We start from the raw sequence: 23,624 nt of genomic DNA, 5'->3' as shown, positions 1-23,624 counted from the left end.
GTCAGCGGTGGCAGACACGTAAAGCACATTTTGGAAAGCAGGGTTTTAGTGCTGTAGCAAGGGAAGACAGATGAATAGCCAACAGAGCCAGACTTTGAAAGCCATACTCAGCCTCAAAAACCTGCTTTGGTTTTTCAGGAAAGCCATCTAGTAGGGATTATAAGATAAAAGCTCAATTCATTTAAGTCAACAAAATTTCTTCTCCGTAAAAATGGAAATGTCACGCTTATGACTTGAAAGAATGACTGAAACTGGCTGAATCCTGGATCAAGTTTGCACAATGTTTAGCATGAGAGTTTTCTGATCACTACAAGCTTTGTTTCAATTTTCTTCAGATTTCCACAAGACAGTTTATCCTGATTATGTCTACTTAAGACAGAATATGTTAAAATTCAGTATAGTTTATCTATGGATAAAAATGCTATTTGAATATGTGATAGCCAGCTGGATGTGTTTTATTTGCTTGTTAATCCCAAAGCAACAAATATGTTTAAATAAATACAGGAAGAGAAAGAGTGGAAACAATCAGCACCTTTTGTTTGACAGTAACAAAGGAAATGTCAGGCCAAAGAATTAGTCTTTTCCAGAAATTTATAAGCATCTGAAAAGAAGAGCTTGTAATGAATGTGCTTCCTCAACCAGAACAAGCACACTGTGACTGCAAAGCTATCATAATGCAACACAGTGTACCAGTGGGAAATAAACACACATCAAGAAATCTTATTATTTCTATGAGTGTGCTTCAACGTGAGCAATTCTAATGAGTACAACAGCAACTGCCTCCCTGCAGTTACTCTGCAGGTGTTCTCCTCACTCACAGTGCAGTGGGACCCTGGCTTTGTCAAACTTCTTTGGGCCCAGAAGATATTTGAAGCAGATACACCCCTGAAATTTCTCTTCTTAGTTTACAAATCTAGAGGTCACTTCTGTCACACCTTTCATCCACTCCAGTAAGGATTTACATGGAGCTACAGTATTGACAATGCCTTTGTATCTCTGCCACACATTTTGGGGTTTGGGTAAAGTGCATTGCTTTTTTTTGCTCTTTATTTCCTTGAATGCTGCCAGTAACTCTAGTTTCCCATCCAGCATGTAAATCCCATCTAATTCTAATGAAGTCAGTGGTTAGGATTACTACTAAGATAGCCAGATTTTTCTTTCTGGGCCAGTCCAATGTTTTAAACAGTTCCATGTCATTTCTTATGCAATGGGAACAATTTGGACCATCCTGAAGAGAAACAGTTATTTCTAGGGCTGCATCTTTCAGACAAGAAACTTTCAAACTCATAAAACTATATGTGGATGCAACCTATCATTTTATTCTGTTTCATAAGCTATACTTAGCTCTCTGAAAAAAGTATTAGGAACAGGTTGTCAGTTGCAGTAAATAATTATAGTTCAGTTACAGCCAAAGAATTTTTTGTGATTTATGATCCAAAAGATCTGACCTACAGCAGAGTACAGTGGTTATCTCTCCAATGTAAGAGGAGAACTCTTCTCATACCTCATGTATTTTATGTCTTCTAAAGAGTTTTATTTCCACATAGCGAGTATCCTGCTTCCCTGATACTGATGACTTTATTCATTAAGTATTCTCATATTAATATCTTTCTTGATTTAATTAACTTTTATGGATATTTTCTTTCAACTTCTATGCTTTTCTATTATGAAAACTACCAAGTGCTTTAATTTTCTCTAATTTAGAATGGCTACATATTGCTCAGCAGGTCAAAATTCAAGGAGTGCATAGTAAAATTAAAAATTGTCTCAAAGCTGTTCAAAAGCTATCTCCATTATTTAGGAGATAGACAATAAAACCAAATATGCAGTAGATTCTTACTTAAAAGTGACCCATAAAACCAATGGATTTTAGGAGGATCAGAGTTCAGGATCCTTCACAATCTCCTTTGCCATTTGGTCTCCCAAACAAGCCTGACTTTTGAAGTGAGCCCTGAGAGAACTCCCTCTTGCCTTTATGCCTTGATGCCTGCACCACAGATTGCAAGTGTGCTGTCACAAATACTGAAATCAACAACTTATGTTCTCATAAAGGAGGGTCAAGATCATCTCATTTCAGTTTTGAGATTTTAACATCTTTTGGACCTGTGCCCTGAAATAAAATCAATAGAAAATGAAGCCACCTGGCTTGCACTCAGCACCTGCAGATGAAACATGTTGCAAGTGGCTCTCAAATACCTGCCACCACTTCAGCTGTGAGGGACTGTGGGGACAGGACAGGCTGGAGAGTGCAGCTGTGACTGTGGAGGACATCGCTGCTCTCAAATCAAAAACACAGAAGGACAAATGACATCAGCATGTCTGCAAAACTCTTGGTTCCGCCTCAAAACTCCTCTGAGACATTTTAATTTGCTCCAGGGATATTTGATTTGGTTTTGAGTTGGGTTTCAGTCTGCTCAGAATTAAGCTAAGTATTGTGATGGAGTTGAGAGATCGTGTAACCTACATGGTTCCAGGTAATAAAAAAAAGGAAAAAAAAAGATGGATTAGTGCACTTCATGCTCTGTGCTAGTATTCCCACAAGCTTTGTAAAGTAATGAGTTTGATGCTTGAATAGGCTCTGAAGGCAAATCATTGTTTGGTTTATCTTCCACTCTTTTAAAAACTTGTCTTAGAATCTTTAATTTCCATGTAGGCAATGGAATCTGTTTGTAGGAAACCAAACAGATCCTTACTTTAATATGTCCACTGAACAACTTGCCATCTGACAGTGCAGCAGCTACCCCTACCACCCCCAGCACTGCACTGCACTGTCAGCACCAGGCACAGGCCCTTTCATCTCATCTGGGATGGTTTCAGCCAAGAGCAAAAGTGGGAGCACCACAAACCACACAGTGTACTGACCTCGTGCTATTCTGGTTTCATCTCCATTAGCACCAACAGCAGTACTTGCTCTTTGTAAATTTTCAGTTCAAAAAGAATTGTAGATTAAAACCTTTTGTTCTCAAGTTGTTGGTAGCGACAGCTCAGAAGAGCCTCACTGTTTGGGAGCTAATTGTCTTAAGTTCTTCCTCAAAATTCAACACAACTTGCTGATTCATCTTTCATCTAGAAATTCCAGTATCAGCTTTATCACAGCCTTACTAATACTTTTTAGAATAGGTACTCAGTTTTATTCCAATTTATTGCATAAAATTTAAAACCTCAGTAATGGGAAAGGAAGGGGTTCTGATTTGACCAGAAGAGCTGAAAATGCATTTGTATCCCTGATACTGTCTCAGAGAATCAAGATATTGTGCCACATTCCACTTTGAACAAGGTCTAGAGGAAGCTTCTGAAATACACAGTTCAGGGGATCTATGAGAAATTGCAAAGTTTCTCAGTTTCCAGAGCTTTGTCCCAGAAGCACAATAGGGATTTGCAGCAATTTCTCTGAAAGTAATTAAACATCTAAATATCCTTAACTTTTTACTCACGTATTGCTGCAAAAATTTCTGTCCTTTTGCACTGTTGTTTAGCTCTGCAACCTCACCAAACAGAGCTGGCTGCTGACACACAGAGTCCCTAGCATTTTGTAAGACCCAGATTTACCAGCATTTTTCTATTGCTTCACATAAGGGGTCTTACCAGTGGCCACTGTTTCTCTGCCTCATTCAAGCTGGGTTTTGTACACCAAAGTCACACAAGGACCCTGTAAGGATTAGGGGGTTTGGTCATTAATGAAAGTATAAGCCTTATTCTAACAGCAAAAGTAAAATAAGTGCAGATATTACCCCTCCTTATAGGTTTTTCTCCACTTTCTTCCTAAAACCATCTTGCTCTTTTTTTTTTTTTTTTTTTTTTTGGTCAGAGAAGGTGTCTTTTCCGTTTCTGCTAGATATCTTCTGGTACTGCATGGCTCTTACAACTTTATGATAAGGTTTTCCTGAGGTTACATCCTAATTTTATTTGCCATGCATCACCCAGAGGTCAAGATAGGTGTACATGATAAGATGGTTAAAGAAAAGGATTTCTTGAAAAACACTCAGTACCTTTGAGGGCAATTAAGAAGTAAAATAAGAAGCATGATGAAGAATGACAGTTGTAGTGATAACAGTAATGTCAACAGAAAGAAATAAAAGAGCCAATCTTGACTAAAGATAATTTGTGTGACTGACAGGTAGATTTATTTATTTGTCCTTATTTGTTCATTCCCTTTCAAACTTACTTTTGGAACCAAAGAATGACAATAAACACAGAGCTCCTGTGGTGCCAGAGACCAGAACCACATTTAAACCAATTAACTATAGATGTGAAAAGTAATATACATATCAAAAGAAAATGTTGAAAACTTAAATTATTACTTCCTTTTTTCCTCTTGAAGGGTAATTGAGCCCCTGCTGAAACAAGACTATGAATGCTCCTTAAGTGGAATTTTCCCTTTTCCCCAACTTTATCAATTATATATTTTGGAAAAGCCCAAGCAGAATATTATGCCGAGCAGACAAATTCAGAGGATTCTCAGTCCTCCTTCCAAGACCTCCTAATTGTTGAAAGAATCCAAGTGAGCTACCAGGAGATGAAACTGAAATTCTTTAAGATTTTATCCACTACACTTTGTCACTTGAATCAATTAGAATAGCAATGCTATTCAGACTCTGAGCATTCCCACACTTATTTTTCCATGTTCTGTACCTGAAAATGAATACAGTGAATCAACTGGTGCCTTACAAGCACCCAAAGAAGGAATATCTCAGGTGGCTTGTAATGTCTATTATTTTTTACATGTTTTCTTTCAGTACTTGCCCTTTTTGCAACACTGTTAACTAGCATTAAGGTTGAGTTCTTCATACCCCAGGTTAATTAAACATCATTTTCCAATCACTTATTCCCCACTCTGTGTTTTGGCAGACAATTACTCCTAAGAGCAGGTGGTAGTATTTGTCTCTCATGAATCACAATTTTTCTCCAATTAGGCAAAAACATTCTGTATTTTTCCCCTCTGTGCTCACAGGTCTCCCTAATTTGTTGTCCTCCTCCAATTCACATGCTCTATGCCATCACTCTGCATGTGAAGAAAGACAGGGATAAGTGTCAGGTTCAGGAGAGATTTCTGCAGACACTTACTTGGTAATTGCTCTGCAAGTACAGTTCCACATGAACTTTCAAGCTTGCCTGCACTCTGGACTCTGCCTGAAATCCCTCCCTGACTGAAAGGTACCTCTTCCTGCTCCTCTAAACAAAACCCTGTACCTTGTCATATTAAGTTATGGCTCTTTTTCTCCTCACCACTCACTCCTAACAGACATGTGGGCCATCAGCCTTGTTTCTTATGACCTAAATGCTTTTGAATCCAGGGACACTTAGATGAAAATGACTTCTGTAAGGTCACAGAGACAGTCAATGTCACCACTGGGAGAAATTTAAAAAAGCCCAGATATTGTTCTGCTCTCAGACCACAGCTTTCTCAATGCCTTGATTAAAGTGAGAGTTTTCAGGAGTTATATGAGGGATTAAAGACTGCTTGTTAGGTGGTGCTGGGCTGAACACAGACTGTATAATGAGCAAAGAGAGAAGAACAAGTTTACTGAGCTTGGGCATTCGGCCCAGTGTTGAAGGATTGAACTCCAAATTTTGATTTTTTTTTCCTAATATATATCCCAAACTAATCAAAGCAAAAACTAACTACAGCTGGAAGCAGAGTTTTGTCTTGCAGGATCAAGATGTAGAAGTAATTGGCAAAGGCTTGTACAAGCCAAAAAATAAATCCAGAGAGACCTTTCACAGAAAACTCCTCGAGATCAGGAATGATGTGAAAATTCTGTAGTTCAAGACCAGATATCATAAAAGCATCAGAACGTATTGATCAAGCATGGTGGGGAGGAAAAAATGAAACATGCCAACCCCTTCCCTGGAGGGGATTTTAGTGACAGTTCCTGTCTAGACACCTTGAGAACTATTCTGGTGGCCAGACACAGGCCCTCATGCCCCCTTGGACCTGGGATGCTGTTGGAGACACATCCACGTGGGTCACAGACTGCCAAAACCAGTGTGAGACTTGCTTTCTAGAGCCCAGAGATCCTACTCAGGCTACCTGAGATCCCCTTCTCTGCTTCAGAAGTGGTTATAGCCCGAATTGTTCTGATTAATGCTGGAACACATGAGGCTGTTTGCCCAAACCTTGTGAATAAGCAAAACTTGGTAAAAGGTTTGCAAAATACAAGATGGTTATGAAATTTTGCTTAAACTAACTTTTTGATTTATTGTCTTTCCAGAGGGATTTAAAAGTCCTTACATTCCTTCATCAGGAATCACTAACATGAGGAAAAACAACCAGTAACAAAAGTTCAAAGAAGAATTTGTCTTAACACAGGCACACACAAATGTTTTATGTTAATAAAAATTAATTGCGAGGACTTTATTTTTGGTGAGTTTTAACAAGATTCAAATCTCATGTATTTTATCTGTCATCAAAATTAGATTCAGGTTTTGTTTGTTATGACACAGAAGTCATCCTGTTCTCTAATTTTTTTTTCCAGGCCAGTCCTTCTATCTGCAATAAAGAAGCAGACATTGTACTCAAGCTTTGAATTTGCTGTAACTACAACAATCTGTAAGAGCAGTTCTCAGAGCAACTGTCAGTACAAAGTATATCTTGCCTTTTGTTGTATAATAGAGGAGGATAAAAAAAAAAAAAAGGGTGGATATACTTGTACACTGAAGTTGACATGAAAAAGGGAAAGTCAACAGTAATAAAACCATACCCTGTGGAAAAAATGCTGGTTCTTTTCTAGTTGAGCCATATTTTCACTTAGGATGAAAGTGGCCTCACTTCAACATTTGTCCTCTTTGGAATGAGTAGGATTTTTTTTTCTTCTGCAGCTGCTTTATCTGCCCTCCACCCAATCTGTGCTGAAGATGCCCATGTGAGGAAGAGGGAAGAAGTGGCAGTAATTTGTTAATCAGAATTTGCTTGCAGAGCAGTTTCTTATGCCTGCATTTGCTACAGAGAGCTGTTAAAATTTTCTCTTTTACTCCAAGTTTCTAGGACTAACTTGAACAAAAACCAAGTACTGCATGCACCAGTGAACTGCACGGTGTCATTAGCAAGCATTGGCTTTCTAGTTGCACAAAATAACCTCAGAAGTAAGTATGCAATTGGATTAGTACTTTGAAATAGGAACCACACCAAAAAGCAACCAAGAAAAATGAGAAGTCACCATATTTTAGTATAAGCAATTAATAGCTGTATGTATTCTTTTAGTGCAATGGGAAATACAAACAAAGGGTTATGATTTGTGGGCTTCCACCTACAGAATGCACTTCAGTGCATCAGTCCTCACATCTGTAACTGAGGCATCATTTACAGCAAGCAGCTATTCACATGATTAAAGAACTATTCACTGCTAGGAACATGTGTGTGCTCATAATAAGCTTGAATGCTCTCCTCACTGGAGATTCCTCTTTGTATTTTAAACAGTGAATCTACATACAAAGCATAAAAAAAGAACAAGAAATTACATACCTTTTCTAATCACCCTTGCTCATGCACTCATTACTTCCCAGTGGTAATTACTAGCTGTAGCATCAAGAAAGGATTGTGATCATACCTGTGAATTAATTTCAAAAGGCAGGTATTAATTAGAAAGCATGATGGTAAGTATATTTATACATACATGCTGGGACTGGACAGTTTGCAATGATGGGACAGGGAACCATAAACCAATAACCAGCAAGCCTAGCTTCTTTCAAATAGTCAGAATTTCATTGTTACTAAAATGTAAATATAAGATTCCCAGCTGTTGGAAGTCAATGGAATTACTGCAATTTACACCAGTCAAGCATATGGATCTATATATACAGTTAAATACACCCTTCCTGAATAACAATAGTCATTTCCCTGCAAACTCTGCAATGTCTGGCAATTAGAGCAAGAGACCATGAGTCAGACCTCCTGAGAGTTATTCTGAGCTGAGCTGGCACTGCAATCCCCAGCCTGTGAGTTTGGGAGGATGGATTTCAGAAGCTCTGAACACCCACAACCATAACTGTAGCCAAAAAGGTGTGAGCACCTGTGGGAAAATCACGTCTTCAGTCACCTACAATTTGTTGCTTTCTGTAAGTCCTATTTCCATTGTTTTCTGCCCTCTCTGGTTCACAGGTTCTCTGGTTAGGGATTTTCCATGTAATTCATTCAAACTTAATGACTTAGTCTCATACAACAACAGAAAACAGAACAAACTGCCCAGAGAAGTTATGGAATCCTCTTCACTGAGACCAAAGGACCATCTGGACACAATTCTAGGCAATGTGTTCTAGAATGAATGAATTAAACAGAGTAGGTATTACTGCAGGAAGAGTTCCCTTAACAGAATACAACTGTTGTGTCCCTGTGAAGAGCAGCAGGAATTTAGCAAACATGCATCATTTATTACCAGAGCTTCAGCACTAAATGCTGTTTCAAAAAAGGCAGTCAAGACTGTGCTCCTTAGAACTGGTTTTGAGAAAGTAATTTCCCCCCAAAAAAAGGTTCCATCTAAGCAGTTCTGAGCAGACACCTAGATGGATCAGTTGGAAAATCACTACATCTTGCCAGTGAGATTCTGCATTGACATTTCAAGGGACTTAAATCTATAGTTTGGCTTCATTTCATAAGCAGTAGATAGCAAGCACTGATTTGCTTAGATAATTATGAAACATTTGTCAAGTAACTGAAATATTGACTTGTTCAGAGACAGTTTTCTGTGTCTACCTTTGGAGGCTTGCAATGCTGCATCTGGGTCACAAGCTGCTGAGTATCTGGTAGAGGGAGGAAAATAGTGTGTCTGGCAATTTCAAGAATCTGCTGCAGAAATAATCACAATAAAAGAGTCCTAAACATATTCTGTGACAAAATTTACTCTCTGACCTATTCCCTAATAGCCTAATAACTTTCTCTGCAAGAGCTTTCTTGTTTAAATTGCTAGCTGATGAATATAGTGCAATTGGAGAGATTCCACAGATGCCTTTGAGGGGAATTTTTTTCAGCATGTGAAAATGTAGTGAGATCAAGTAAGGGGGGCAGCAAGACTTCCCAGACTTGATTTCTACCCCAGGCTCTGCCAACAAGTTATTTTCTGTCTAGCTCAGGATATTTATATTTCTCACCTTATCCAGCTTCTTCTAATCCACAGCCCTAATGCTCTCAGAGGTGCTTTGTGGGGTTTAGAGAATGTCAGTAAAAGTCAGAGATGCTGATAGTGAAAGACAGATCTTGCAGTTTGGATGCACTCAAATGTGGGGCCTGGGCAGTGGCCAGTGTCCAGGGGAAGGCAGTGTGCCAGCACAACCAGGTGTCACCTTCTCATAGGATAAACACTGAAAGTGTGAACATGAGCATTAAGTCCATCTTGGCTCACAGGTTTTTGATTTTCAATATCCAGGAGGTTGAAGATAGGTCACCGGAATTTTTATTCTCAGCAGCACCAAATTTCAGCTCAGCCCAAGTTTCTGTGACCTCCAGGTGCTCCCAGGCTGCTGTTCCTTTCCCTTTCATCCCCATATGTTGCTGAATTACAGTGGGTTAATAAATTGCCATGTGTCAGCCAAAGCAAAGGTCCTGATTTTCCACACAGTCTTAGCCTGGGGCGAATATGAAGTAATCCAATTTACTCTTTAAAAGTAAAGCTTCTTTTTTTCAAAATTTGCTGGTTTTCTTTATTGCTTACTCCAGGTTCCTGGAAAGATTGAGTTCTAAGCATGATTTTGTTTTTACGATGTAAAAGACACGGGTAACAAGAAAAGCTCTTTACTGCACAGGGGTTTGGGAAAACCATTTTCCCTTTGCTGTGGAATGACCAGGGGTATTTTCCTGCTCCAGGTTCTAGGGAAAGGGTGAAACCATAGAGTCAGTATGCCCTTTTCCCTCTCATCTGCTTGGAGACAGTGCACTCTCACCAAAAAAAAGAAATACAAAGATGTTTAACATGCTTTTTACTTTACTGAAAACCAAACCATCATGACTTTGCAGCTCTTAGATCAGAGCAAGTAGTTAGTAAAAGCAAAAAAGAACAATGACAGATTTAGAGAACTATGTGGTATCTGACCTTTCGGTGACATTTTTGTAAAACACTGTCTGCTAAAAATCTCTTGGGAAATAATCTTCCAGATTAGCTGCTTTGAATCTGGGCTTGTAGTTCAAGTACAAGTATAAAATATGTTTCAGACAATGGCAGTGGTAGTTGGAATGTTATCCTGTGCACTGCACTCTCTGTTCTCAGGTTGTAGAGAAACAGAAGGAGCAATTCCACATCAGGCAGTCTGGAGGGAGGCTTGAAAAGGTGCTGCAAATGCAGACTTCACTCACAGATACAAGGCAAGTGACCAGGCAGTTTCCACTAATCTTTTCTATAATAATTTCTGAAAAATGATACAAATCCCCAAATGTCTACATGATAGATAGGTCAGTGTCAGGATTGGTTTTAGTAGTTCTGTTTACATGTGTAAGGTTAAGTACACCCAGCACACAGCCTGTTCAGTCCCTTTGCTGTATCAAGCTGGGCCTTTCCCACCACTTTATTCAGTGACTGAATTTCTCCTAGAAGCACAGTTTTGCCAATGAAACAAATTCTTTAGTTTCTATTTAAGGGAAAAATCAGAAGGTTGTTACCTCATCCCCATAGCCTGTACACCATGAACAGCTCTACAACAGCAGTTCCCACATTTTTTAACCTTTCTGATCATGAGAGATGTGTCAGCCACACTTAGTAGCACTCATAAGAAAGCACCTAGGGATTAATACAGCCAGCAGTTGCAGGACTGGAGATTTAAAAACAGTTGCATCATGTAGATTTTGGCACAAGGGGACATAGGTCATTCCTTTGTAATTTTTTTAAGCTATAAACCACCTGATGTGCCCACAGCTGCTGCTCTGAACACTATCAGTATTTATAAAGCAGTGCTCAGAACTGCAGCCATGAGCTCTCCCATTACAGAGACACCTTTCCCCATAGCCTGTACACCATGAACAGCTCTACAACAGCAACTCCCAAATTTTTCTACCTTTCTGATCATGAGAGATGTGTCAGCCACACTTATAAGAAAACACCTAGGGATTGATACAGCCAGCAGTTGCAGGAGTGGAGTTTCAAAAATAGTTGCATCATGTAGTAGATTTTGGCACCAGGGGACATAAGTCATTCCTCTGTTAACTTTTTGAAGCTATAAGACACATGATGTGCCCACAGCTGTTGCTCCGAACACTATCAATATTTATAAAGCAGTGCTCACAACTGCAACCACAAGCTCTCCCATTACAGAGACATCTCTCCTTTATTTGCCTGTGAGTTTTAACACAGCTCTCCAAAATACCAAGATCCTCACTGGGTAACAACAGCAGCTCTTTTCCTTTCAGTATGTCAAATCTCAGCTTCTTCACATCCCTGCACTCCCCCAGCAGCAGCCCAAGCAGGCAGCATTAATGAGCCAGTCAATTGCACAAAGGTGACCATACCTGTCTGCAAATCCTGCCAGCGATTGCCTCCTGGAACTGAAGAACAGCACTTGGTAGAGAGGAATTAAAAAATATAAAATTTAAAAAATCCTCATAGCTAGTCATGATATGAAGGATGGAGCTGAATGATGAGAGACCCAAAATCATTGAAGGGATTTTCTCCATGCAGTGAGTGGTTATGCAGTTCAGCTGCTGCTCATTGTATTGGAAACAGCTGTCATAATATTATGTTCTCTTCAAAAGTACATAATAATTAAAACATTTTGGCAATTAGGAGATTCAGCTAGAGGCAGTAAACCAGGTGATCTGCACTGCAATTAGAACTGAAAAAGGTAGTGTTCTTTGCTCCTTTTATGCAAAGCAATTATCAGAAATTACTCAGTATTTTGCTTTCCCAGCTAAACAGATTGTACAATAAAATTACCTACTGGTGCAGGGGGGTTCTAGCCCCATCAAGGACGGATTTAGATGTTATTTCTCAAAACTTAAAGGAAATGTGATGGGCATACTCAGCCAATTTAAAACAGAGGATTTTTTCTGCTGAAGCTAATAAAGCATTATAAACATTCACCAGAAAATGATTTTTTTTCAGTGGGTGCAAGCTGAAAGTTTGCTGGGTTAGAATGGGCACATGAAATTTGCAAAGATGCAGATGACTGCAAAAGTGAGGAGCAGTGTAGAATAAACACTTAAGGGAAGTTTAAAAATAATGCTCTTATATGGCTTATCTCTGTCCACTGCAAAATGATTTACCTGTACCATTTTTGGAGGTCTTAAATACAACTGTAAAACAATTTCTAAAACCCATTGGAAGCAAAGCTTCTGAGACACTGACCAATAACAAGATTTATCTTAAAATCTTTTCCAAACAGTAACTTTTTAACTGCTTGATCTCAGAGTATTGGAGTATTAGTGATAACAGAAGCTGCAAAAAAGTTAACTTTATCCTAAAGTTGAATTATAAAATGTTCCTAGAAATGAAGCCCCAAGAAAATCTCAAATTGTATTAGATAATGAAAAACAGCAAAATATGGATTAGATAATGAAAAATAGTGGTAGAATACTTACATTAAAAAATGTAGAAGTCATTTTCAAAGAAAATAAAACACCTCAAAATGCTGTTTCTATATCAATATTCTAGAGAATATAGTATGGCTTATCAGATGGAAAGAGAAAATTGGAAAAATCTTCTCAGTATCAGGGCTATAATAAGTGCTTTACAAACATCTAGGAAGGCTTGTTACCTGTGAGTTGAAAGGTCATGTTTAAAACTGAATTCCCTATTTTTCTTTATGTTTAAAACTGAATTCCATACTTTTCTGAAGCTGCATGACCAAACAGACATCAGGATTCCAAAACTGGAGGTGAATGACAAGATGGGAGACATTGCTAACATCCAGGAGGATGGAATTCAAATTCAGAATTAGCTGGAGATTTTAGTTTAAAATTAGCATAAATATTCAAGAGGTACTAATGCATGAGTGGAAATGGGGAAAGTCTGTTTAGACAGAAAGAAACCCAATACAGGGCTTATATGGAAGCCTGAACTGGAGTCAACAAAGCAATGCTGTGCTAGAAAAGGAATCGTCATCCTGAGATGCACAAATAAAAAGTAAATTATGAGCTCCTGGCAGGGCTGCAGAGATTTCAGCAAGAATATGATGCTCTCTTTGGGGTATTGTTGCTAAAAAAGCTGTAGACAAACTGGGGGAGACTGACAGATCTTATAAGGAGTTCAGCAGCCACAGCCTGTGAGGAAAACCAGAAGGATCCTGTGTGTTTGACTGAGGAAACAGCAGCATTCTGAGGCTGGTGGGAAAGAAAACGATCTTTAAACCTCTAAAGGTTGCTATAAAGTTGTGTGTGATTGATTTGTTGCCTTTATCCACTTGAAAATGTATTTGCTGTAGAGAAGAAAACCTGGAAGCAAACCCTTGCTGAAAACAGATTCTTCTTTCATTTGGAAGTTTATATGGCAGAAAAGTTGAGACAGAGCAAGCAGAGGAAGCATTATTAAAAGCACTGCAAAGCAGAGAAACATTATTAAAGTTTTTAATCTGCATTCCTCTTATTCCTTCATATATTTCAGTGAGAATTTTCACTAAAAATCAAAATTTGAAATAAAATTTTAACCCCTGAACTGTCTTTTATCTCAATTAGAGCTCTATGGAGTCAGAATAAAACTAAAAAGATCAACCAGATGTCAAAACATTCATTGGTCAAAAGACTTAGCACTGTTGCCCTGTCACGCTAAAAATTATAATTTCCCTCCAGTCTCACTGAGGCAGATAAAAATAGAAAGTGTGAGGGTAGGAGGAGCATAAGGGAATCCAACTTTTGCCTCTAGGTTTTGAAAATAAATGAGAGAAGTAGCTAGTTTCTATTATTAGCCACTCAAGTCTGCCAAAGGCAAAATTTTAGCAGACTTTGTATCAGTGGAAAATCCATTTATAACTTGCTTTGATTTCTGTTCCATTTCCACACTAGGACAAGAAAATGATAAGCTGTAGCTACATCATAAATTCAAAAATTTGTGGGAATTCCTGTAACAAATTGCCACCTATTTGAAGATATGCTGTTTTGCTCATTTGGGCTTCTCAGACTTTCAAATACAGTTGTGGAATAAATAGAAAACCATTTCTCCAGCCCATTATTTAAGTATTTCTTAAGAAAATCACAGAGTTGGGGAAGGCAAACTTTGATCTTGCATCCCATTTATGCAAGTAATTGAGGCTTTGCTCTGGCACATTCCACATCCTGGACTGCTCTGATGTTTCTCTGTGAAAGTGCTAAAGATGAGGGAGGATATAGGCATGATACAGGATTGGAACACAGAGTCAGTCAGGGAGCAGACAGGCAGGATTTACAGAGAGAAAACCTGTTTTGAAGTCCACAGCACTGCATTTCTTCCCCTTTTTTTATTTGTATAGGGAATAAACATTCTTCTATTTTGTAACATTCTGTAGAAGAAAGAGAATATCTTTGCAGCGATAATGTTTCCTTCAACAAAATTGTATTTTCCAGTGAAAATAGTTTTTATGCAGAAGCCTAAACACACAGTTATAGTAACATTTAGACTGTAAAAGCATTTTTATTTCGTCAAAACACTGTGCAAACATCAGTAATTAACCTCACATGTCTTTAAAACAGACAAGTACTGTCAGCTCTATTTAATAGACAGTGCAGTGAAAGCACAATAAAAGTTGCTTGCTGAAACTTACACAGTGAAATAGTGGAAGAAATGGGGTTACATATGAAGACTTTTTCTTTTTTCCTTTGAGTAACTCACAGAGCTTCCAAAGGAAACAGTGTGTTTAACCCTTAGCGACAGCATTCAGGCTCAGCAGTCCCTTCAGTATTCTGCAACAAAAAAAATCTTTACTTTTGGGGTTGCTGAGAAATGTAAGGCCCCTCTGCCTGGAAAAGTGGGGAGGTTTCTGTAGGAAAAGCATGGGCAATTCCAGCCTGTCATCTTTTGTGTTTAAGCACAGAAAGTCACATTTCCTGTGAGCACCCCCAAACACTGAGCAGGGGGTGCATTGTGAGAGGAATTGCTGCTATGTTGGTGGCAAAGACAAGCTCTCCCACGTCCTGTTGTGCATGGATGATGTGGCAGTGTTTGAATAAATTATTTACAGGCTATATGGTAAACTCAGTGCTTTCTCCAGCATCTGGGCTCAATTCCAGTTCTGCTGTGATGGTGAAGAATAATTACCTCTGACACCCCCTGAACCAAACTGCAGGCAGTGATGGGCTAATCCATGTAAGACATGCCCATTGTGCAATATCTACTGTAAGCCTCAGGGCTGCACAAGCATCTGCATGGAGGGGGCTGGATGATGAGGGGAAATTTTCCCTTTTCTAATCTTCATTTGAAATAATACAGCTGTTTGGTTGAGAGTAAAGATACCTTAAACAGCATATTTGCTGATGATTTGCACAGAATCACCAACACTGTGAAGACTATAATGTATTTTCAAAAGTTTTATAAAAACTGTCACTTCTTTTCTGCAGTAATTTCTGAAATGTGACTTCTGCATAGGACAGAAACACCCTGCTGGAATGAGCAGTTTAGCTATTTATCCTGTCAGGACCAAACACAGATCTGAAAAGCCAGTGGCTTCAGAGCAGCTCCCTAGAAGGATTTCTGAAGGAGATAAACATGAGAGCTCTGTGGCTGCAGGATCCTCAGGTGTGAGGGGCTGAAGAGCAGAGTCTTAAGAGAGATATAAAAATGAGTCCACTTACAAGCAACAGCTGTCATTAAAAATCTTCCAGACAAATCTGGTAAAGTTTTAAAGTTACTTTGTAATTCTTTTCTTGCTTAACAGTCTTGTGTAGAAAATAGTTTTAGTGCTGTGAAATGGAAACACAGGATTCTTTTAGAAAATAGACTTTATAGGTTTCTTTAATGCCAGCAATATTCCCAATTTGCCTCATTTCCACTAGAAGTTTATTTTCTAGCAGGTTCCTCTTGACAGAAAAGGCTTTAATATCAAACCTAAAAAGTAAATAGTCTCATTAAAAATGGGTCAGCATTTCCTGACAGACTGCTTTTTGTCAGAAAACTCTGACATGATTCAATTAAAACCCCATGTAAGAATGTGAAAATTTCAATGAAAGTGTCCTCAGGAAAGGATTTCTCTGTTTGAAGATAATGTTTCTAGTAACAAATCAAAGAGTGAGAGACTTATGAGATATAACTGCCAACATTCTACTGTTTAGACTGTTCTCAAATTTTGGTGAATAATTTTCCAGACCTGCAGTTCTCCTCCCCACTGACAAAACAAGAATACATAGTCCCCCTTTTGGTCACTTTTGGGGAAACACTTATGTTTTAACAAATAGTTTAACATTCCTTGGTTTGGAGAAAGCCTGGTTTTGTATCTCAGAGAATGGGGCATAGTAGGACTACTGTGGATCTGGTTTCCTGGTCTGATTCATGACAGTGAACCTAAAGTTTTCCTTTTAATTTTTTTCAAAATTTATTTAATTCAGGGGAAAGAAAATTCTGCCTGCTGCCAGCACTATCAAGGGAGCTGCATGATGAACTGAGGTGCAGCTTACCTGATGCACCAACCAGGAGAAAAGGTGACTTTTTTCTCAATTCCATCTCTTTTTTGCCTTTTCATGCCTAAATATCTTGCTAGCCATCTGCCTATGATGACACCATTGAATGGACATAAATGAGGAATGACTACTGAGAGTGGGAACTCTTAATGAAGCACTAGCACTCATACAATTCATTTTGTGACATTAGTTGAGTGTCCCTTGCATAACACTAATGAACCATAGAAAGTTGCTTTTCCACAACTCCATAGCTGAATTTAGCTTCTGAACAGAGTTGGTTTTGCAAGATTGCCTCTGGACTTCTGGATGATAAAGCACATCAGTGCATATATCTTCCTCAGCTAGGCAATTTTCCCTGCTCCTAGTATCACATGTCACAAAATCTTAGCAGCAGCAGCTATCACTTATGAGATTAAAAGATGGAGTACATATGGATATAACTTCTGCTGACTACAGGAACTTGTATACGGTGTTAAAGCTTCTTGAATTTAATGATTTTGTAGGTGCACAACCCCTACTGGCAGTGCCTAAATAATGATACAAATGGCTTTCAATTCTCTGGGAAAAGCTTGCATAGCATTACCTCTTTATCCTACAGACTTTTAAAAGACATCCTGCTACAGCAACCTAACAGAAAGCAGCATAAAGCCTTATTGTAAAAGACAGAAATGAGTGGTGGTTTATTTTGATACCTTCAATAAAAGGCACTAAACAGGAGCAGAAACCTGTGTCTCTGCAGGATGCATTAGCACAGCATCTGCTTGCTCGCTGACTGCCTTGCCAGTCTGCTGGCTGTGAGGCAGGTTGGTGTCACATCTTTAGTGTGAAGGGAGAGAACTGAACTTAACACTTAAATTTGGTCAGACTGTGCCTACACTTTGCCTGGCAAAGTGATGGTTGTTGCTTCCTTCCCTGGGGAGAAGAGATAGGCAGGGTTTGAGCCCACAGGGAGAGTTTGGCACCACTGACACACAGGGATCCAAAGAGAGGGAGTATTTTATCCTTGTTCCTCAGTGGCAGAGGCAGGAAGCTCTGCAGAGCAGCACTAGCTGTCAGGGTCAGGCACATGCACACTCACCTCTCATCCTGGTTGTACAGGGAGCACAAGTTCTGCAGGCCTTGCCCAGGTCTCAAAGCGAAGCTTCAGAGCCAGTGATGGAGGCTCTCATCACTTACACCACACAAATGCTTTTGCTACTCTTCTTCCTGCAGCATAACTGTTGATGCTGAACATTTTATCAAGAAGTATTTTCCTTTTCAGATTTTATATGTGTGTTGGTCTTACTCTGGGTTTTGGGTAAATGTGGGATGCAATCTTTAAGACACTCTGACAGATACATGGACCACTGGGGCCTGTCTGGGCATGAGGCCCATGCTGCATCTCTCAGACTGGTCCTGAATATCAGCATTTCTTTACTCACCCAGGTCTGAGAAATAGCTTTGCCTTAAAACATTTTTTGTTTAAAATTACTTGAGAGGTACAAGGACACTGCTCCTTCTATTTTAGTATTCACTTCCCTATAAGATTTTTGCTGGATTTTCTTGGTCTACAGCACGATACATGTATCGCACACTCACAAAGCCACGTCATCAGAGTTTTTTAGCAGCAAGGCCTTAGTGGCAATGTCAAGTTTTTCCAGAGTATATGCTTATGTGGGTTTAAAAATGCAGGGGCAGGAAAGCAAATCACAATCTGCAAATCTGACCTTCTCCTGACACAGGCTGTTGGATTGCTCTATATTAATTCCCACTTCACATCCACTAGCTGTCCTTGAGCTAGAATATCTTTTTGAGAGAAAAATCAAACACTCCTATATACATTTTCAGTGGTGCAGAATGTATTACCTGCCTGGATACATAGCTACAGTGACTGAATGATTCTGCTGTTAAAAATCCCACTTTTGCTCTTGCCTGAAGCTTCCTTGTTATAATGTAGAGGAAGAAGATATTCCTTGCTTTTGGATGAAGCATATCAAGAAAGAAAAGTAATAGAAATCCCAAATTTCTACTGATTTTGATCTCTTCCCCAAGTATATAGATTGTAAACAACTCACCCATAACTGCTGTTTTTTTGTGATCAAAATAGATTAAACTCTCAAAGACATGCATCTAACTCATTATTTTTCTCAATCTTTTCTGAACCTTCTCCAGCTGCTAAATTCCCATTTTAAAGGACAGGTTATAAGATGTGGTACTCCAATATCAGGCACTTCAGTGCTGATTACAAGAGAAAATGTAAGTCCTCCTACTCAGCACTTTCTCAGTTGCATATTTAAAAATGATGGTAGCCATTTTGACCACTGCTGTTACATTGGGAACTATAATTCTCTACTGTAAACCTCAAATCTTAATCAGTGTTTCCTATAATAAGATCTATTCTTCTGCAATTATGTTTTGTATCCTGATTTTATGACATGCATGATTTTATAATTAGATATTCTAAGAAATTCTTTCAAGGTTATGACAGAAGATTAACTTATTTAAATATGAGAAAAAAATTTAAATGTGCTCAGCTATGAGCCAAGCCCTATGGGATCACAGTAGAGACAGCAGCTCAGCAACATTTCCTGTTTCTAATAATATTTTAGAACTACTATTAAAGCAGTTTTGGTTCATTTACAATCTAATCTGTTGATTTCATGTTATTTCAATTATTAATCAGGAAGCCATCAGATACCAAGGTAAAAGTTTTCCTTCTACCTGGGTGTATACATCAACAATTTTGATTTTGCTGTCTAACTTCATAGCGTTGTCCAAACATTTCCAGTCAGTTTGAATATTTTCTTCTGTAAACTCTTTAATTTCTTTATTAATTAGGATCCTTTACTAGACATTCCATTATTTATTCCATTGATTCCTATCAAACTGAGAAGATGTATAATTAATATGTCATGCCTATTCTTTTTCAATAATTGCACAATGTCATCCCACTGCCCACCACAACTGAAAATACCTCTGTGCTGTAAGGGCTGCTGAAAACCCCTGGCAATGGTGATGACACTGGATCAACAGAAATGATGGCCATGCATGAGGAAATGGGAGATACAGTAAAGTGTAGAAAACTCTTTACCACTTTTTGACAGTTTTTCTATGACTCCCTAATGTTTTCTGTTAATTTCTGTGTTGTATCTTCTTTCTTTGTTTCTTTCTTTTGGTAAGGCAATGGTACAGTTTTGCTACCCCAACAGAATTTTATCATTTTTTACTTTATTTTTTTGTTTTAATTTAGAAAAGAGATCTTTTGTAGGGTCTTCATTCTAGAGCCTATATTCCCTTGGATTCTTTTCCTCTCTATTTGCTGCATCAATTTCTATGCTCTTTCTATTTTCTTCCCTTCTTTGATGGTTTTATACAAAAGTCTGTCTGTCTCTGATCCCTTTATTTTCCTTTTCACATTCCATGCTTTGTTGCCTTGTTCAGTCTTTCATTATCTTTCCAAATAAACAGCTCATTCTGAGGCTTCTGTTCAAGGAAAGCTAATAAGTTCATTGTCTGATTTTTCGCTTCCTCATCATTATCATTCTAAGTAGTACATTTTCATGGGTTTTTTCACCCCTTTTCAATAATTTTTGATACATTACCTTTCTCTAAGACACTGGTTTGAATTGTGCTGGATTTGAAGGGACCCATCAGGATCACTGAGTCCAACAACTGGCCCAAGAAAATCCCGCCATGTGTCTGAGAGAATTGTCCAAACATTTACTGACCTCTGTCACTCTTGGTGCTGTGATCGCCTCCCTGGGGAGCCTCTACCAGTGTCCAACCACCCTCTGGGTGAAGAACCTTTCCTTGATATCCAACCTGAACCAACTCCAGCTCAGCCTGATGCCGTTTCTGAGTGGTGTCACAGATCAGGAGAGTGAAGAGGTCGGTTCCTGCCTCTCCTCTCCTCTTCCCCTCACGAGGCGTTGCAGGCCGCCATGAGGCCTCCCCTCCATCTCCTCAGGCTGAACACACCAAGTGACCTCTCCAGCTCCTCACAGGCTTCCCCTAAAGACCCTTCAGCATCCTCATGCTCTCCTCTGGACATCCTCTAATAGTTTTATGCCTTTCTTATATTGTGGCACCCAGAACTGCCCCCAGCACTCGGGGTGAGGCTGCCTCAGAGAGGAGCAGAGCAGAGCAGAGCAGAGTCGGACAATCCCCTCCCTTGCCCAGCTGGCCCATGCTGTGCTATATCTGTTGCAATAATTTGAAGACTTAGTGTCCTGGGTTGTAAGATATATGTATATTCTTTTGCCATCTCTTAAAGGTGGGGAAGTTATCTTCTGTTAATTGGGCAGTTTTCTTTATCTATTGCACAACCCATCCTCCCTCCCTCCTGTTAATGGGCCACTGAATCTCTCTGCATGACTGATAAAATTCCATCATCCCATTGGGAGATGCTCCACCCATGGGGAGGAGGAGTCAAGCATTCCTACCTGGATAGAATCTGAGATTTGGTACAACAGAGACAGCCTTTTCCTGCTGGATATCCAGAGGAAGATCAGGCCCATCTACACCACCACGGGGCCTTCAGGGGAAAACTCCATCCTTCTACAGTGATCTGTTGGACCACTCCTCCAACAGAACCACAACTGTCCTTCCAGGAGGACAGCAGTCACCATTTAATGAGACTGATACCAATACCCTGGGTGCAGGTCATATTCTGACTCTGTCAGTGTTTTGCTTTGTTTGTCGTATTGCATTCGTATTTTTAGTTTTCCTAGTAAAGAACTGTTATTCCTATTCCCATATCTTTCCCTGACAGCTTTTTAATTTCAAAAATTATAATAATTCAGAGGCAGGGTGGGGAGGGTTACATTTTCCATTTCAGGGAGGTTCCTGCCTTCCTTAAGCACCTATCTTTTTCAAACTAAGACACTTAGTCATTTGAACCTATTGGTTTATTGCTTTATTTTATTTGTGCTATAAATGTGGTTATTATATGAATCATCTCTAAGTGCCTTAAATAAATGCAGGTATTATCTGAGTAATATGGTGAATTATGTCTATATCTGCTCACTCATAATAAAATACATTAAAAGATGGACAGACTGTCTTCATCCCACCAAACTGAAGAGAGATTCATGTGCTCTGTGAGCATACCTAATCTTAAGTAAGTAATCTCCAGCTCAAGTGAGGGTTCTCATAGTCTTGGGTAAGTGATCTGCGAGTCACATAGGTCTCTTTGAAGATTAATCCCCACAAGAGATACTGTAAGCAAATCACCTAATGCTGAGGTCATGGCTGCAAGGACAGCAGCCCAGTGAAATGCTCATTTTTCAGACCCTGCTCATAGTCAATTTTACTAATGCTCTTCCTGTTAAAATTACCATGTCAAGTAACTTGAAATGGTGAAAAATCCAGCCAACCTGAATCGTTAGTCCTGCCTGTAAAATCAGTCAGATTTGTTTTCTGCACACTTGTGGGTGCACAGATCTGGTGTCATCACCTCCTTCTGCTCCATCATGGCACTGAAAAGCTGTACTGTCATTGTACACCCACAGGAAAAGTGGCAGCCAGATAAACATATGCCCTGTTCTCTGCTATTGCTTATGTAAAGTGGATCTGATGGCAAAATGGGAAAAAGCTATTTGCTCCACTGTCTAATCAGGAAACTGCTCTTTTAATGAATGTATTGTTCAGCTCAGAGTGCTTCTATTGAAGTGAATTTCCTATCCCCACTAACACTGTCGCTCATCATGCAAATCAAATGGTGTTTTCTTTAACCTCTTCCAGTTATAAAATACCAGTGCTTGTCAAATGCAAAGATAAATTACCTTGTCTTGCCTCTGCTCTTATTTATAGAATAAGGCAGTGAGTTATTGTAGCACTGAGGACTACCATCTCTCTGTTGCACACCAGTGTCATATCTCTGCGTGACAGGTTAAACTAGATCTTTAGGCGGAAATAAAGTAAAATGCCAATTTGCTTCAAAATTTTCAAGAATGAGACATCTCATGTAAAGAAAAGTTTGGAGTACCTGGAAGGACAGAAATCTCTAATGGGATGGAGATTCTCAGCCTGAGTTTAGGTGTTTCAGTAAATGGGATAAATCAGTTTGGAGCTGCATCTGTCCATTCATTATAATCAAGATTTAGACTTGATTGCTGAGCAACACTTACTTTTGGTGCAGCAGAGATTAAGTGGGGCAGGCATTTACCCAATTTTGAACTCTCACAGTCTCTTTGAGCAGAGGTGCAAGCAGACAAATATTTTCATGGGTGCTACTCTGCTCCTACAGATAACTGAGGGATGAAAATGGTCAAGTGAAAGGACAGAACTGCAGCAGCCAAAACACTATTTTGCTTTTAGGAAATACTCTCCATTGCCACTGCAAAAAGAAGAAAAAAAAGTTTTGATTCAAAGTCCGTGAAGTTCTTGAGTGTATTTTTAATTTAATTTAAATTTCAGAATTTCAGAACAGCCTCAGTGGTGGTTTTCATGCATCAAATCAAGAACATGAGCTCCTCAATATATAGTGGATTTGCACATTCTCCTGTACAGTATTAAGAACCTTCCGTTCTGAATAAAGTAAACATAATTTAAATTTGCATCTTTCTAGCAGGATAAAAGTATGTGTCATCCTTCTTACATTTGTAGGTTGGGACATTCTTGGAAGAGGCACAAGTCTCTTTAAATATTTAACAAGCTCTTGAAACACATGATGTGATGCTGTAAATTAATATTTATCTTTAAATCCCTTTCCTATGGAAGGGGAAACCTACCAGAAATTCAGAAAACACTGACAGACCACACAGCAAAGCACTACTCCATCAAAGAATTCATTAAGGACTAACAGAGAAACTATCACAGGAACTGCAGCCTCCAGTTTCCAAGCTGGAATAAGATGTACAAAAAGGAGTAAAGTATGTGGGAATAATCTCTGAGCTGCCTAAAAGCAAGGTGGGTGTAACAAATTAGTCTGTGTGCACCATGCAGCTACGGAAATGTGAGATAAGGCTGGTGGGTGATGAAGAGCTTTCAGGTCATTGAATGATTGCTTGTGCCTAAACTCCTACCATGGGAAATGACCTGACAAGAGTTACCACAGACATTTGTAATCCCATTCTTTGGTAGCCTGGTTAGGTGTTGCAGAATGGATAAAATCTGATGGAGAAATGTTTGTTTTGCCTTAGTCCCA

The sequence above is a fragment of the Melospiza melodia genome, chromosome 4 (assembly GCF_035770615.1).
Source record: "Melospiza melodia melodia isolate bMelMel2 chromosome 4, bMelMel2.pri, whole genome shotgun sequence".
Taxonomy (NCBI): Eukaryota; Metazoa; Chordata; class Aves; order Passeriformes; family Passerellidae; genus Melospiza; species Melospiza melodia.
The sequence above is the reverse complement of the archived record's forward strand: the minus strand, read 5'-3'. Positions refer to the sequence as shown.